Genomic DNA, 17,214 nt, shown 5'->3' with positions numbered 1-17,214 from the left:
GGCAGCCCCTGCCAAGGCCTGAGCACCCTTTCCAGGAAGGGTTGAAATTAATTTTTAAATTAAAATAACAATGTAAGACTCCACTGAATATTTTTGAGATTTTCTCAGTAATACATGAAAAACTCCTGCCACTACCACAGGACAGGGAGAACCTGGCCCTGATGTAAAGCAGCCCGGAGTGCAACAACCCTGCAGCAGGAATGCTGGATGCACCCTCCCACAAGATCAAAACTTGCAGCATAAGCTTTCCCAAGGTAAAAATCCCTTCCAGATTGGAGGGCAGCATTTATTTGAGCTTCACCTTTAAATGAGAGAGAAGAGTCTGGGTGACACCTGGCTTTGCACAGAATGTGACTGATTTCCCTGGGATAGCACCTGAAGCTTAATGCTTTCATGGAGCTCTCCCAAACCAAGCTGAGAGTTCTTTTTTATTTTCTTTTTCATCCTGAAAAGATCTTCCATTGTTATTTTTAACACAGCTTGTTATAACAGCAACAGGGATGACACTTTTATATCACAATTTCAACCTTTTAAAGTATCTGGCTTCACTGACAGACACCAGAAAGACAGAAAAATAATTTCTGTTCTTTTTGCACAGAACATTGATAATATTTATTGGTCAAAACATTAACCGGTTAAAAAGATATGGCTTTTAACTGGCATAAACCAGGTTTAGACCTCCTTGGTTGTGATTTCAGGACACACAGAGGGGTGCAGAACCTGGAAAGCCAAAGAAACTGCTGCTTCCATTTGTAAGACAAAGAGGAGAAGCTGGAGGTTTATCCACACCATGGGCAGCCACACATCCTGCTCACACACAACCTGTGCAAGTGTTTTTAAAATTCCAGAGCCCGTAGTGTGTGTGGGAGGGATGAGGGGACCCTCATGAATCTTCCCAGTAAATCCTGGGGCTTATCAAATATTTATCAAAACTTAGCAGCTGTTTTATCAAGGGTTTATGATAGATGGAATTTAGATAACTTCTGAAAATTAGGAGGGGCTAATGAAGTTCATGTGAGGAATTTTTGGTGCTGCTCAGGAGCATTGTCTGGCACGGAGTTCAAGGGTGCTGGCCTAGTGATATTTAGAGAAGCCAATATTTCACTGCAAATTTCAGCTGGGTGTATCTTCCACCACAGAAAAGCAAACTTGTGTCAGCCAAGGGTAATGGAACCCAGAGCACAGAGCCACAGATTCAACACTGGGGTGGAAGGGACCTCTGCAGATGACCCAGGCCAAGCCCCTGCCCAGGCAGGTGGCACAGGGATGTGCCAGGTGGGTTTGTTTCCAGAGATGGATGCACCAACAGCCACTAAAGCACTCATATCATGGCCTCTTTTTCTCCAAGTAAGATGTTCCCAGCCAGTGGATTATAAATGCCATGCTTCATTACATTTTAAACAATAAAAATGAATGACCCATCTCAGCGAGTGTCATATTTCTGGAAGGGAGGATAACCTGTGTGGTTAGGAACATGTCCTAAATCTATCTGCTCCATTAACCTTTGGAAGCTGGAGCAGCTCTAAGGTTTAGAAGCAATTAATATCTCACAGGCAACAACATTCTTGAATGGATGACCCAGGATTTCAGTTACACCTGAGCAGAAAGTAATACCTCAGCAAGCTCTCACAAAGAAAAAAAAACCTCATTTGAAAGTGCAGTGAGAGGTCATAAAAATCGTGGATTACTTTAGTTAGTCATTTGTAACAGGTAAATGCATGAGTATAACTTCCTGGAGTGGGGGGAAAGGTCTGTATGATTTTTCCAGGGTTATGAATACATAAATAACAATGGTCACTTAAGAAGGACAGAAGCTTTGGGATTAACCTTTCTACACATTTCTAAGTAACCTGTTGACCCAGCAAAGGATTTTTTTCTTGTTTGCTCTCCACATCAATCATATCTATAGGAGATGTAAACATTTCACCATCTAGCTCAAAATGAAAACCAGAAAATAATCACTCGACCTTTACAATTAGTTGTTTACACTCAAGCTGCCTGTGGGTCAATGCATTACTACGAGAGCTCTTGGGTAAGAAATGAGCACATTTAGCTCTGGCACGGATTTCTCCCAGTTCAGGCCCCAGTCCATTTCCCCCAGCACGTTTACAGTGCAGTCCCCACTGCTCCAGGGACAGCAAAGCCCCTCCCCACCACAGCTTCTCCATCAGGATGGCTTTAGATGTTGGTCTCTCAAGGTGGGTGTGTTCCCCAGAGGGGACGCCCCCTCCAAGGGCATCTCCACCTCCCCAGCCTGGGGCTGGACACTGCCAGCCTGGGCCCTTGGGTCATCAATAACACCAGTGAAACCCCAGAAATGGAACATTAGGTATGTTCTACCGGGCTTTGCCAGTGGATATTTTTCTTTAAACTCCCCAACAAATCAGTTTGCCCGGGGAGAGGAGAGGCCCAGACTCAGGCTCTGTTCTTGCCTCCAGTGTCCAGAGCTTACACACAACTTACAGGGCTTTCCCATGCAAGCTTTCCAACAAAAATAACATGATGTGTCCAAAGTAGTAAAACTGGATCACTAACCCAGCAGGCCATGAAGACAACACCAACTTCTGCTGGCGCTGGGACAGGCCTTTGTTGAGTACCAGCTATTGAGTAAGAACTAATTAAACTGTCTCAGTTTAGACACTGCCTCACCCGGGAGAGTTTTGCTCAGGGTTCATTTGTAAACACAGCTATTATTTATAAATTGTGAGTCAGATAGAGGGACACAAAAAGCCCTGCACTGCTGCTTTATAGGAGCCTTCATCTAGTAAATAACCAGTGAACAAGGTTTGTTGATCTGAAAAGAAAATCGACTCCAGACCAATGGCTCCATCCTAATCACAGAGAGTACATTAATCTCTTAATAACATGTCAGGCTTCCTTTGGAGTAATTCTGCCTTTTTCCACAAGCTTTTTTCATGCAAGGGATTCCTTCTGGATTCAGCTTGTTCTGGTTTTGTGCCTTTACAAGGTAGGCATCAAATCCAAATGCTCAACCAGCTTCCTTCCCCTGTTAAACTACACTGTGAACATTATCAGGACACTGGTCCATGCTGGAAAGAAAAACCAGCTGCCATTACAACTGCACTGTAATGGCATCACAGAAACGCAGCTTCTGCTTTACACTCAGGTTTATCAAAGAGTGGGCACAGCATCTGGCGTGTAAAAAAAGCATCAAACACCAAATTGTACCTTTAATTTGTGCAGGCATTGTCCATGAATACATGAGGAAATAAATTCATCAAAACCTAATGACCCAATCAGCAGCGCCACCACTGCTGCCTGCAGTAAATGCACATCCAAATTCAAAGTAATCTCAATGGAGACTCCAGAAAGATAAATTCACAGTTTGCAAGTGCCTGATTTTGCAGTGCAAGGGCATTTGCAATGTTTAACCGATTCAGTTTTGATTAAAATGCTCAAATATCACCTACAAGTATCAGTTTGGCACCCGTGGCACAGCACAGCTGACCCTGAGCACCACTCAAGACTTCTGTTTCTATTTGGAGAAGAGAAACAAATAGACATAAACAGATATAAATAAGATTACTTGTTTCTCTGTAAAGGTTGGCTGAGCACCGGCATCAGAGATACTCTCACATTTCATCCTTTCAAGCCCAAGAGCTTTATTTAAAGCAGCCTCTGAGCTCTTTGCAATATTTAGTGGCTTTTAGCCACATTCTAGAAAAGCAAAAGGAACCACAGCCTCTGCTTGGGGGAGGAGGCTGAGGCTCAGCATGGGCTGAACAAGGTGCCCAAGGTTAAACAAGAAGTCTTGCATCCAAGATTTCTGCTTCATGACTTACCAATGTGAATAAAGATCGGCAAATCTTGAGACAACTTAATTTCTGCCGTTCCCCATCCCCACCAACACCACTGAGCCGAGGCAAACTCAGACCTCTCCCTCCCCTCATATCTGACAGCCAAGGAAATGGTGCAGAGAAACTTAAATTACATCTTGAAGACAGGAAAAATGTGGCAGGGAATGTCTTGCTGCTTCCTTTCCTGAAGGAACCCATGTCCTCCCACTCTTCATAAGGTGACATTATTTGTCTAATAAAGAACTTTCAGGCCTTCCCCCAACACACACCTTTTTCACATCCCTCCAGCCAGAGGAAAATGCAAGAAATAGCAACACAGAAAATCAGCAGAGCCTTTAGGTTAACAGGAATTCCCAGGCATTTGGGATTTACACTCAACTCCAAGCAGAAATGATTTCCATCAAGTCCCAAACAAATGCTTTATCACGGACACATTTCAAGGAGAGCAGTGAGATGGAGCACACAGACTAATGAGCTAAAACTCATCCCAGAGAGGTGAAACACCTCAGCTCCTTGCTTTGAGTCCAAGACTGGATTCCTGGTTAATACAGCAGATGCTTTTATTAATGCCCAGAGAGCAGCTGAAGTGGGGCAATAATTGGCAGGGACTGACCTTGGGCTAATTTGAACAAACTGTCTCCAAAGGAAACTTGTGCTTTCATGGAGCACCTCTCTCTATTCACATTCCTCTATGCCAGGCACAGTTGTTTTTTGTGGGGGAAAAACTATACTACGAAAGGATTTGAGGTTTTGAGGTTATTGTTTATTTCTAAAAACAAATTTTTGGGTTTTAGGGTTCCCCCTCCCCAATGCACACATTGCCAAAAGTTCCCACAAGTTAAATGACAGAATTGTCTTCAAATGGCCACGGCACCAAAGCTCACTGCTAATGAGTTGCAGATCTGCATCATAATTGAACATCCAGATTTCCACTTACAAAAGAAGGATGTGGTCAACAAGAACAAATAACATTAGAGAGCCAAAAAAATAATAATTAAGAAGAAATTTGCCGAGTGGAGAGTACAGTAACTGACATAAATATCGGCCTAATTGCTGAAGACACGACTCGTGAAAAGACCAATCAATATGGGCAATGCTTCATTCTTTGTCTGACTGCAGCAATGATACGTGGCAATCCCAGCTTTAATTGAACAATCCCCGGGAAATATTTGTGCAGCTTTTCCATGCTCCTCTCCCCTTTTAAAAGGCAAGGGACTCGGGGAGGATTTTTTCCTCCTCGCCAGCAATAACGCAGGGACACGCAAACAAAGGGGACAAGGAGAAAAATGACACAAATGAAAGAAGCGAAGCTGGCCGTGATGCCCGTGTTTCATGTTAACAGGCTCACTGTCCCGCTGCGTGCTCCATAATACTCTATCACAAGCACTGTCAGGGGCCCATGCTGGGTGGCTAATTAAAACAATTACAAAGACAAAGAAGGTATCAATAGCATTCCAAGCAGCAAACAAAGAGATAAAGTAGTGAAGATTTAAATCATCAATGGTTGATCTCTCCGGGATAGTTTTGATGTGGGGACCAGGTCCCCAACTCTCTCTCTCTCCCCTCTCAAATCAGGGAGCTGGTTCATTTTAGGTTATTTCATCACAAAAGGTGTGGGAAAGGCCTCTAAAATAGTTTCAAAAAACTGTGGTGGAGTAAGGGTTTGCTGTTTGGAAATTTCTGTCTCATAAACTTGGGATAGTTTTCTGTTGGGATTTACAAGATGATTTGTTTAAAGCTCACTAAAGAGATTACAGCTTTTATCCATCACCCCCATCTCTTCTCTACCAGCAATTACAGGCATAAAATAGAAATACTTCAGTTTTAATTCCAGGTTTTCACAGGCAGGGAGGATAAACACATATCATGGAAGGAATCAATAGGAGGAGAATAGACAGCTGCATAAATTAGGCAAGTCTCTCAGATTCTGTTAAAGATTTCCCCCAAAGTTTTGATAAAGACAGTTCCACAGAGCAGTCTATATATAGAAAAATGGTAAGCAAGCCTCAAGTGTTTGCAAGCCAGGCTGGGGTAATACTTTAGGCAAACACGCTTACCTTGAGTGAGGAGTGTAAACAGTGACAGTTGTTTTTCTCATACACCAAATTAAAGGCAGCTTCTCCAAAAGGGCTGCTCCATTTCATACCATCTATATGCCCCAGCACAAAATGTTACTTTACAGAAACGCACTTTTCAACAAAAAGCTCTTTGGAAGCCTTTGTTACACTGATTTAGTTATCTCCAGGCCAGTTTACCCAAGGCTTACCCCAAACTACAGAGCAACTATGGGCAAAAAGTTATGTGAGTTTACAGGGGGTTTTCATTTGCTAAATTAATCAGAGTAAAGCAAAGAGCAGGGCTGGGTGTGGCAGCTCTGTAAATGCATTCTGACTTCCACTCAGCTGTTCTTTTAATCAGCAGGATAAAGAGCCAAAAACTCCAATTAGCCAACGAGAAACCTGGAGGGGCAATGGCAGCTTTTTCTGATTGTTTCCTCTGATGGCAGAAAAGTGATTGGGGATGCAATAGCTAGGGAGAGATCAGCAGCTGAAATAAATCAGTAAATAAACTGTTAACATGGAAAACTACAGACATGGATTTTTTTTCAGAACTGTCCCTTCAAAATATTCTTTAATAAACTTGGAATTAAAAGCTGCATTAAAGTGTCTACATAAATGTGCACTTTCCCTCCAAACCATCCCTGCAGCTGTTATTAGGAAAACACAAATACTCTACCCGTGTTTGAGAAATTAAGGACTAAGGATGGCAAAAGGGGAGCTCTGTTTTTAATGGATTCTAACAGCTCTCTAGACAGCCTGAGAAAAACGTGATTCTTTGTGAAAGAAGACTGTAAATCTGATTTTCCCTGCAGGTTCCATTTGAGTACATATGTGCAATTCTTCACTGATGCTGATGGATCCCCATAGCAGGGAAGAGGGGACAGAATGGAGGTTTATAGCTTATTAAACATATTTTTACATGGGAAAGATTATTGGGTTCATAGCTTCAGAATGCCAAAATGTAATGGAAGCAAAACCCCTCTGAATTAAACTCTCACAATTTGTCTTGAGAGAACTGAATGACAGGAAAGGTCTATTTGATTTTTAACACGTCCTAAACTTAGTCTGGCATTGTGAAGAGGTTTCAAGAAATGATTGCTGTTATGTTCTTTCATAGTAAAGCTCCATGAAACCTCTGATTTCTGCTGGGAGATTTCATGCTAATTTTGCAGTAACTTCTACATGAGAAGGATGTGAATAACCTGAGGATTTCATAAATTAAAGCCTCCCAAACATCAGAAGGATTAGGCTGACACTGAACATTTAACTGCTCTGCCAAAGAGAAAGTACATATTACTCCTAGCACAGAAACATAAGCAAACGATGAAGTCGTTTAAAACCTCAAAAGTTTTCTCCCTGCACTGAGCCTAATTTGTTATCTGAATCCAACCCCCTTGCACAGCTCCAAGCCAACCTCCTTCCAGATGTGCACCAGGATCATTGCCCAAGGCTGGTCCCTGGGTGAGGTCTGAGAGCAGCAGATGATTTCAGTCATTTCTGCCGGTTCTGTGCCTCGGGGTACCCCAGAAGGGAGAGCTGACAATGCCCTTCCTCAGTTCTGTGGGTGTCAAGGTGCCTCAGAGTCCCAGATCCCAAATTTAAAACTCTCTTGGGAGTTCTGGGTCTGCCTTCATGAGCACCTGTAAGGCGCTTTCAGCACCTCTCCCACACCACCCTGCTGCCTCCTGACACGGATCTGTTCATTCCATGGTTGATACCAGGAGCAAGAGGCAGATCAGGTTTAGGAGGAAACATCAGGTCACTGAATCAAAATATTCCCTTACACATTGCCCTGTGTTTTCTGTCTCTTTGCAAGTTTTACAAAGCCTCCGTTGGCCATTTCAGCTGTAACAAGGGAACTGTGAATTCGTTTTCTCAGCTATAAGTTGCAGTTATCAGCAAAATTACACCACACAGCTTCTGAAGATGCTCCAGCCACTCCATTTTCTGCAAAAACCCAAAACCTGTCCCTGATTTTCATTAACCAGTGCAATTGCTTTTAACACATCAGGGAGAAAGACAAGGACTTTAAGCCCTGTTTGTATAATAATGGCAACACTGTGGTTACTACTGGGGCTAACTCTTAAGACATCCCATCCTTTGTCTCTGGCCACCAGCAGCAGCTTCATAATCCCTGCCCCACAATGGTGCTCTGTAACACTCGCCTTGGCCGCTGCCTAAATTCTTGCCAAGCTTTTCATCATCTCCACAGAGGAGACATTGAATTCATACAGCTACAACTGGCACCTGATGCTTCTGAACCCTCCCTGGTGGAGCACGGAGGTTCTTTTTGTACTAAAGATCCAGGGAGGGCTGTTGAATGTGTGTGAGTCCCAGCAATAACCTGGCACAGGAGGGCACAGCCACGGCTTTGGGCAGCAATCCTTCCCAGACAGGGGCAGCCCTCTTGCCCACACCAAGAGATTTGGGATGCTGCTGGGATTTCCACCACAGGTGAACCCAGGTGCGTGCTGCTGCATCCACAAGGCATTCAGGGTGTCCTAAAGTTGTCTTCAGTGCTTCCTCCTGGATTGATTTGGTGCTCCAAGCCCAGCACAGCCTTTTTCACCCATCCTGTCACGGGCTGCTGAGTTTGCTCCTTGCAAACACCAAGGCTTGCACCTCTCAGAGCTTCAAACCTCATGCCAGAGCATCACAGTAACAGCCTTAGGGAGGAGGGTTGAATCTGTCTGAACACCCAAAATTCCTTTTTCCTACAATTCCAGAACTCTGTGTGTAGTGCTGATACAGTGACACTTTTCTCACTGTGTAACTGTTGTTCCTCAGAGCAAGAAGAGTTTAGACAGGTCTTGAATCATTTCAAAACTCAGAGCATCCCCCAGCAGAATTTCTGGCAGAAACGAAATTAAAGTCACTCAATAGCAGAGGAACTAAAGCTGCAGTATTTTGACAATTCTAACAGACATAAGACTAAAAATTCCCTAAGAAATAATTCCTTCTGCTTATAATAATAGCTTCAGTTAGAGACCTTTTCTATTTAATCAACCTGCTTAAAATTCTTGCCTCCAGCAGGAAAGAATCTCAATCACAGGGAGACAAACATTCATTAAGCCTTGTACAATAAACCTGCTCTGCAGGTGAAGTGCTATTAATATCATTTTACAGAAAGAGGAAATGGAAGAATAGTGAGATGGGAGTTACTTGCTCAGGGTCACAAAAAGGTTCATGAAACCATGGTCGAGTAGTAAACCTTGAATCAGAGACCTCTCCTCTACCCCAGAGCCAGCACACCCTCCCTTACAGGCCTTCCACCCTGCCTGCTGTTTGCCATCCATTACTTTTTTTATTTTAAAGCCATAAATTTTATAAGCTCTGGATACATTGGTTTCTTGAAGACCTAAACATTTAACACCACCGCTTTAAAGTTTCACTCCACAACACAAAAGCAATTCTTTTTATCCTCACTTATATTCCTAATTAATGAGCACTGTTAAAGGGTGTCCAGTTCCCCCTCACTGGTCAGAGTCTCTCTCCCAGTAAAGAGCTCTGGGGACTCTGACAGACAGCAGCTTTTCCTGCCAAGAGCAGTGTGATGTGAGTCCTCAGCAGGTGGAAAGGGACACACCTGAGCTGTGGGATGATGGCTCTGTCCACGGCACTTCCACCACCTCAGCTGCTGGCTGGTGACTCCTGGTTGTCCTGGTGGGAATGTGCAGTGCAGGAACAACAGATGGCTCTTGCACTAGTTAAAATTATTTTACTGCTAAGGGAGTAAAGTGCAGACCAGAGCCCAATTAAGCAGAATTCTAAGGAAAAAAAGGGTAGAATTCTAAGGAAAAAAAGTTTCTGTGAGAGAGGATGGAGGAGCTGATAGAACAGCAAGAAAAAGTATCCCAGACCAACAAATGTGATGGATTTTGTCACAGATTTGTACCTCAGAAAAGCAAGCTTTAATGTGAATTTATAAATTGATTTTATTCCTATGAATAAGATATAGATATGGAGTTGTTCTTGCTGTGTTATTCTGGCTGGGCAGGAAACAGGGCAAGGAGAGCTCAAACTGCAACATCTGACAGAATATTTTCAAAATCGTAATTTTATTTCTAGAAATATTTTATATTTTTATGGATTTAAAATATTCAAATATAGACTTGCATTTCTACATCTAACAACTGTAAATGTGGGCAAAGGGGATGAAAAGTAGAAGATGTTTCCCAGTTTAACCTTTATTTGGTGCCAGATGCTCAGGGGACATGCAGCATCTCTGAATGCCCTGGAGTAGAAATTCCACGTTCAGCTGGAGTGCCCAAGGACTTGCTCAAGCAGAGAGAGTTCTGGCACCAATCCCAGCTCTGTGGATGGCAGCATGATGGATGCTACAGATTTAATTTAAAGATCACTGGAGGTTGTCAGTGGCTGCTCTTATTTTGGCAAAGTTCAGGGTGGCACCAACAAGGTCTGAAAGAGCTGAGAGTGAAAGAACTGGCAGTGCCAGGCCTTGCACAGGTCACCATCCATCCATGCCCTGGCTTTGCACAGTCCTGTCCCACTGCAAATGGAAAATGAAACCTGAATTAACACTGTTTACACAGGTTCACTCGTGGATTTTGCCACAGACACGGCACTGCTCAGCCCTGCAGTCAGTTCCAGCAGCCTGGTGGATGAGAAACAAGGTTGTCGCAGACTTTTACTGACTCCTCAGGGTTTATTCCCACCCAGAAACCTTCCTGCAGCATTGCCAGGAGCTGCAAGGACCTGCCCTGGAGCACGGGTAACCCAACCCTCCCTCAAAACACTTCCCTCCTTCCAGCTGCATCCATCCCTGCACGTTCAGTGCTGATCTCTCACTAGAGACATTAAAACCCATCACAGCCCCGAAGAAATGTGTTCCAGCAAGGATTCAGCTCGGGAAAAGCAGGAGAGAACAAGGAAACTCTGGGAACGAGCTGAGCCCACAGAGAGGTTCAGCAGCTCAGCACAAGGTGTCGGGAAAGCGCGGAGCGGTGAAACCTGGAAAAACAACAGGGTTGGAAAAAAGAGGAGTGAGACCCGCTGAGATACTCGGTAACCCTCCGAGGGAAGGTGCTCAGCCCTCCCAGGGGCTGCTGGATGCAGCACAAGCACCGGGAGCAGACCCAGCCCCCAGCACAGGCAGCTCTCCCTCCTCTCCGGGCACTTCCCAGCGCTGGAGTTCAGCTGCGCCTGCAGAAGGAAATGGAAACGAAAGGGACTTTCAGCTGAGTTAATTAATGCCTGTAAGAGCAGCCAATTGACATCAGCACCTTGTCTGTCACTCCCTGTAGGAGGGGGAGATGTGTTAAAAATAACAGCCTATTTCCGCTGCTCCAGCCCCGCCGCACACCGGCGGGAGCAGCCGCGGCCAAGGCGGGCAGTGACATCTTAAGGCTGCTCACAGAACTGGCTGCGGAGTTTATGGGATGGATTTCGTGGGACACAACGGAAGGATCAGCAGGTTGCTGTTCCTCATCAGAGAGCTCAGTCAGAAACACCTGGGCGCTGCTAGGGATCGTGCCGGTCACCCAGAGCCTGGGGCAAAATAAGCAGCTTACAATGGAAGGTCAACTTATTTTAAAATAACAATAATAAAAATAGAAAACTCCCTACTATTAACAGCCTTTCCACTTGAAAACTGAAACCCAGTGCCTCTAAACTAAGCAGTGAGTGCAAGAAGGGAGTGTCTGAGACATCTCTTGTCCTTACAGGGGGTGTTTGCAAAACCCAGCTCCAGGCGGCCGAGTTTAACTCTGCTGTGTACCAATGCAGAGGGAGAAACTTCCAAAGGGTGACTCAAAGCTGACACTGCTCTGACTCAGCCCTGGAGAAAGCTGCTTCCCTGTGCTGATAGAGAGCAGGCAGGATGGGAGCAGCCTCATTAGGGGGTGGCCAGCCTTTGTGATGGTCCCCATCACTCTGGACTGCAAGGTTATAAAAGGAGTTTTAAAACAAAAATGTTTTCAAAAGATTATTTCTTTTACCTTCTCTTTGTATGCCACTGAAAGAGCAGTAGGTGCTCTACAAATAGAACAAGGCCACTTTTATCACCCTAAAGTGATAATCCTGCAAGTTTCCCATCCATATGAGGACTTGCTGGTATCAGCCAGGGCTAATATTTGGCAGGAGGTTCCATCCCAGGGCCGGGAGGTTCACCCAGGTAGCTCCAAACATTGCTGCTCCTGCTTGCTGCTCTCTCGTGGAGGCTCTGAAGGCTTGGCCCCATCAGCCCGGCTTGCAGCACAGCACAAGAGATTTGACCACACAAAATAATGTCATTTTCTTTAGGAAGATGGGCCAGAGCAGCAGCAGGGCAGCCAACTGCTGCACGAACTGACTGCAGATACCACACAGTGCCCCTGCCCAGGAGGGCACCAAAGCAGGGAACAGCAGCTTCTTACACAGGCACCTGCTCAGTGCCTGTCACAGTCAGGAAGAAGAACCTGGGACCAGAGATGCACCTGAGGAGATGATTTTGGGGGTGGTGGAGCTGGAGTACCTAGAGAGGACGAGGAAGGGGAATGTTCTCCACCTGCAGCCTGTTGGCCAAAGCAGCTCACCCAGGACGAGGAACAGCTGGGTGATCCTCTGGGCTTGGCCTTCAGCTGAGGATGGTCTGAAAAGAAACCAAAGCACTGAGTGCTCAGCAATTATCAACAAAAACTCACTGATCTCACTCCTGTGGGAATCAGATTGCGAGGAAGAGGAGGGTTCTTCAAAAGTCCCAGTTTATCTATAATGCATAACACAGCTACACCTCAGCAAAACAAGGAGGCAGAGCCTTTGGAGAATTCCAGCATTAAATTACTTCCTCCAGTCTCAGCACACCGTAATTTATGTAGGATACAGCTGAGAGGATTCAAAGAGGGAGCTGTCCTGGGGGATGTTTCATTTCCCAGCCTATGAGTTCACACGCAGGCAGAACAAGCTGCTGAAAAGCAGAGGTTGCCCTCCCTGAACAAAACAGGCTCCACACCTGCTGCCTGAGGACAGCTTTGCTCCTGTCCAGTGCAGGGAAGCTTTAGTCCCTGTTTTATATCCACTCCTGGCTGGAAACCAGCCTTTGAAAAGCCTGACTGCTCTGTGGAAGCAATTTGGATACAGCTTGCTTTCTATCCTGCTTATTTAGGGAGTTTAGGTGAGCTGGGATGTCTGAGTAGCTCCATCCTGGCTGTGGTCTCACACAAAAAAATGTATGGTACTTTTGAGAAGGTCACCAGTGGAAAACACAAGGTTTAACACCTTTTAGTGAGATACACCTTCACCTCCCATGGCAGAGGTGTTCTGGGAGTAGGAGTTCATCAGCTCTACCAGCACTGACGTGAGGGCACGGATTAAACCGCTGAGCAGCCGTCCTGTGTAAATAGCAATTAACTTGTTCTTAATCTTTACTCGAGGTTTAATTCATTATTTGATTGATAAACTCCTGCAAGGACCTCCTGCACTGTGGCAGCCTCAGATTCTCCACGGGCATGAGGAAAGGGCTCTGTGAGAGGTGTACAAGTGCAGCCTGCACTGGCTTTTGATGAAGTTCCTTATTTAAACCACTGAGATGGTTGCTCTTATCAATTTACCAGCCAAACACATCCCCCCTGTCTGATCCCTCTGAGCCATGGCCAGATTTTGTCAATCAAGCCTGTTGGGACCTCTGGCACACAAATGACAAATCACAGTGCTACCAGAACTATTGACACACATTTTTAATACATAACTACTGTTGTTATATATAATCAGAGCTGATAGAGTTCAGCAGAAAAGAGTATTTTAAAGTGCCAATAAAACCACTTAGCTTTTACAACACACTGCGTTTACTCCGTTCCCCCCTTCCTCCAAAAAAGCTTTTCTTTTGAACTGAGCAATTTATATATTGGGTCAGTGTTATAAAGTAGGTATTTATAGCAGATTTCAATGGACTGGGAGCTGGAATAAAGGCAGCTGGCTTTTAAATGCAGCACGGAGGCATCTTTGCATTGATAAGATTAGCAGCTGTTTGTACATCGGAGATGATGTGCGCGCCCAGGGGCCTCACGTCCTCCTTCTGTAACTGTAACCAAATTTATTTGCTTTTCTAGCAAATCACTTCTGCTTCCATTTTTCTTACATTCATTCGGTGTAAACTGAGAAACTCGTTTAACAACCAGGAGCTGAACTGAAGAATTTGGCTGATAACACCACGATGCCTTTTTAATTTAATCCTTTTCTCTCCAAAGCCCACAATAAATGCATCACCAGGCCAGTGATAAAAGCAGCTCTGAGCTGTGTAACCACTGTAAGATGATCACATAAGCACAGTTGGCCATCACTTGGGCTTTGTTATGCCTCAGTTGGGTTTATCTTGGAAATCAGTTTGGTATTGATGGCATAACTCATCAGCAGGATGCTAAACAGCCCCATACCCCAAACTGCTTTGATTGCCACAGTGATACCGTCCTCCTGCAGAAAAACAGCTCAAAGCGGGACACAGAAAATTAATCAACACCCAGATTTTTATCTAGCATAAATACAGTATATTCTATTCAACATTTAAATTATATATGACACTTAAATGTTCACAAATGTAAAAGTTTTTGGGAAGTCCTCCTCAAGGAAATTCTGTTTTGTAACTTTTTCCCACTAATAGCAATGCAGAAGGAAAGGGAGGAATGTTCTTAATTTTATGGTCCAGTCTCTGTGTCAAAATATGAGCTAAAATAATTATAGTGTTTGGGATTTAAAGAAATTAACATCTTTATAACATGGAGAGGCACAAAATGGAAAACCTTTGATGAAGTGGATTTTCTGCATGAATTAATACTGATTTAATGGGGAACATGTCTGTTTATTTATTTTTCTTACTACTTGCTGTTAGCTATAGTAAACAGAAATATTGTGTGTGGCCCAGTTTTTCTCCAAATACCAAGTATTTCCATTTACCAAATGCACAAACTGAACTCACACAACGGAACAGAGACAGGGCAAAGATTAGAAATTTGCACATGCAAATAGACCAGTTCTGCATGAATGGGCCAAAGGCTTCTGGAATAAATCTGTGAAAGCTCAACCCAGAGCAGGAAACTACCAAAAGGTGAAAGAACAAGTAAAGTTTTTTCTTCTGTTCGTTTCTGGTTTCTGGACCAGTCATATCGCAAAGCAGATTTTAAGGAGGGATCTGACCTGAAGTCAATGGAAAGATCACTACAAAGTCCAGTGGCCACATAGATAATTTATTCAGAGCTTAATAGAGACTTGTATTTCTGCCCATGGATTTTATGGATCCTCTCTTTTCATAGCCACTGGATTGATAGCTGGATTTATTAATAAAAACTTTTCTACACGGGGAGGAAAAGAGGATTCATTCCAATTTGAGTACTTTGCTGCCACTGCTCTGTAGCAGCTGGGGCTCAGGCACTGCAAAGAGCCAGCTGGGGTTTCATCCCTGTGTCCACCTGGAGGGGTTTCCCTCAAAATCCTGCACCCTGCCTGTGCCAGGGATGCCCCTCCTCTGCTGCCCATCCTGCCCGCCCTATCAGGCTCCAAACCATCCCAAAGCCTGAGCTCTGCCATGGCACAAACCTTCTCCACAGGGCTGATGGGGTCTCTGGACCTGCAGATTCTTTGGCTTTGTGCATCCTGAATAAATAAAAAATGGGGGAGGATGTGTCAGGTTTTGTTAAGCATGTTCCATGAATTTTTATTAATTTGGTATTGGAAGGAGGATATGATTTCACTGGGGGGGTATCATTGTTAATTCATGGTGCTGTCCTGAAGGACAAATAAAAGGCAGGTGCGTTTTTGCCTGGGTTTGATCCCATTTTACCATGATCAGTGTGCTGGCCAGCGCTCCTAAGAGAGTTTGGGATTTGGTGCAGAGGATTTACAGAGTGGTAGAAGTTAAAAAAAAAAAAAGAAGAAAAAAGAAAAAATATAGGGTTAGACGCCCTTTACTCCATTGCACAGGAATATTGTGCCACTGGAGTGGAATTCAAACTTAATTTAAACAAGAGCATTCTCTTCTTCTCTCTACCTTATGTAGATGATTCCAGGAATCCATAGGAAAATGAGAGTCGAGGACAAGGGGTGTTTTCCCAGAGTGCCAGTCCCTCCTGGGACAAACACCTTCTGTACTCTCATCCCATCCCCAGGTACCCCTAAAACCACCTCCCTCTTTTCCTTAGACAGACATTCCGTCCTTGATCTCCCGTTTCTCAATGGGTTCTACACGGAACATTCTGTCCCTTCCTTTGGAAGTCTGGAAAATTCTGGACTTGTTTGGCCCTGAGGACTACGCAGTGAGAATGAGCAGTGAGTGTCTGTGTGCTGTTTTCATGGCAACAAAGATGAAAAATGAGAAAAAAGGCAGCTCCTCGCAGCTGTTGAGATGTCTGGGAGCCGAGGAATTCCTTGTCCACCTTTTCTCCCAGGGAGGATGGAGTAAGAATCGTATCAGTCACTCTGGGGATTCTTATGAGCTGTCAAATCCAGACTGCAGTCAGGCAGGGCCAGCTCAGCTCCTGCCAGGCACCCCCTGACCCAGGGGAGCTGGGACACCTCTCCCATGACCAGGACACCAGGACTGAGCCACCCACACGTGTCCTCACCTTCCTCGGCCAGAGAACTTCCCTACTGTGGCTTCACCCAAAGTCTGGCTTTGCCCAGGCGGCCCCAGAGCTCTGAGCTTCCCTCCTGACCCCAAAGGCAGCACAAACAGGAGCCACTGACACCGGACTGAACTTTTAGGGCTGACAGGCCACTCAGCAACTTATTAATGCTGCATCTTCTCAGGGAACTTTCCACTCACCATCCCCTCCGAAGAGCTTTGTCAAACTGCAACCATTTCCATTTCACTACAATTGCTCCTGGAGGAGCTGGTGAAAGTTATACCAGCTGAACATTTATTTTACTGGTCTTACCTCCCTTTTCTCTGATCATCAGTCTGTCAAGGCTATCGAGATTTACATTTAAATGTAAAACTGGACTGTCCACCAAATAGCCTTTGAAGCTATTAGCTGTGAAAGATAATCAATTGGGAATGGGCCCCTGCAGAGCACTTTTCAAGCAGAGTCATCACCAAAAGCAATTTTGCTGGCAGGCTTTTTTTTTTTAAAGGAAAAAAATCATGAACATCCCCAGCCAATTAAAGTTCTATCAATGGCTGATCTCCATGATTTTACAACAAAAGCAAAATTTAACATTGTTAAGGCAAAGTGATTCACAGGATGAATTCTGAACTTTTTAGGAGGGCCTAAGCAGCAAGGATTGGCAAGGTTTTAATAATCCCCCAGCAACTGTGTGTACTTTGAGAACCAGAATGATCCAGAGATGAGGAAAAGTGCTATTTAAGGTAATAAGTCTTACATCAGTCTTGTAAAAATTTAAACCCAAGG

This window comes from Corvus cornix, chromosome 20, assembly GCF_000738735.6.
Source record: "Corvus cornix cornix isolate S_Up_H32 chromosome 20, ASM73873v5, whole genome shotgun sequence".
Classification (NCBI taxonomy): Eukaryota; Metazoa; Chordata; class Aves; order Passeriformes; family Corvidae; genus Corvus; species Corvus cornix.
This window is presented reverse-complemented; position numbering follows the sequence as displayed.